The sequence below is a fragment of the Penaeus monodon genome, chromosome 28 (genome assembly GCF_015228065.2).
Source record: "Penaeus monodon isolate SGIC_2016 chromosome 28, NSTDA_Pmon_1, whole genome shotgun sequence".
Classification (NCBI taxonomy): domain Eukaryota; kingdom Metazoa; phylum Arthropoda; class Malacostraca; order Decapoda; family Penaeidae; genus Penaeus; species Penaeus monodon.
The window spans coordinates 38,550,966-38,552,167 of NC_051413.1; the positions used below are offsets into that span (position 1 = coordinate 38,550,966).

Consider the following 1,202-nt stretch of genomic DNA (forward strand, 5'->3'; position numbering starts at 1 on the left):
GTGGGGGTTACATGAAAAATGAAGAACGTAGACATTGCAAGAATGGTACCATGGAAAAAGGCCAAACCGTAAATAAACATGTCCATTGGCCTACCGACAGACATTCGTGCAAACTCAGAAAGTACGAAAAACAAATGAATGATAACGAAAATATCATCGAAACCTTTGCTTAAATCTATTGGCTTTCCCCTCGCTTCTATCATAGATAATCAAACACAAGGGTTAGTGATAGACCTTTGGAATAAAATAAACTGAGTGTGTCGAATGCATTAACTTTAAGATCTAATATACCTAAGTTGAATGTTACCCCAGAACGATAGGGACGACCAAGACCGCTGTGTAGATGCCGCCCAGAGGACAAAATAACGCAAAATTGTCGATGGTATCAGGAAGAAAGGAGAGAGAGGAAGTGGGCTTACATAAATTGCCACAAGTGCGCTGTACACGGAAGATAAATAACATGTACCTATGTCCCCCCACTTCCCTTTGTTGGAAAAAACGATTGGGAGAAATACTAATACTACAATCGTTATGCAACTGGAAATATTGGATTAAACTAATATGTTTATGCATTGGTTTAGATAATTAAAGAACTAGAAAAACTAGCTTTGGTTGACATGCTCAGCTGAACGTAAATTTTATTAAAAATCCCGCTACAACCTCCGAGCGGAACCGACCAGTGGCGACGCAGGTTTTCAAAGTTCAACCAATCAGAAAGTTTGCAAAGGAAGCGTCCCGCAACTCCCTTGACGCCAGTCATTCTCCACACGCGAATCCCCGAATATACTCCCAAAAAACCGTAAAAACCCCAACCGTTCCAGTAGACAAATTACCCCCCCCCAAACCTACATACCGATACCGCCAATAACAAAATTCCACCACCTACCACTCAAGACCCTTCATGCACCTACGTATGGCAGAACCAGGGGACGTATCGGACGAGTTTGGTTCGACCATCGAAGCGCAGTAAACGTAAGTCGAGGTTTTTCCGTCGAAGAAACTTGGAAGAAACGAACCAAGCGGCTCAGGGGGGAGTTTTTCGTCGGCGGAGCTTCGGCAAAGTAGGGCGTCCAATTGGCCCCGCCGCTTTTCTGCCCAGAAGAGGAGAGGCTTTCCGCCAGGAGAGAAAGACCACCTGTTTCTTTCTTTGTTTTTTCTTCGAACCTTTTCGGAAGTTTTGGATCGCCAGGGTTTTGTTTTTC

The 1,202-nt window shown here is 43.9% G+C and overlaps 2 protein-coding genes across 2 annotated transcripts in view; both read left to right on the top strand.

Annotated features, from left to right (window-relative positions):
- Nucleotides 1-1,202, top strand: part of LOC119591205 — a 12,413-nt gene that overhangs the window by 886 nt on the left and 10,325 nt on the right.
- Nucleotides 935-1,202, top strand: part of LOC119591572 — a gene marked incomplete in the record, with an annotated part of 55,247 nt that continues 54,979 nt past the window's right edge. The window contains 1 exon segment of the mRNA XM_037940334.1: nucleotides 935-972.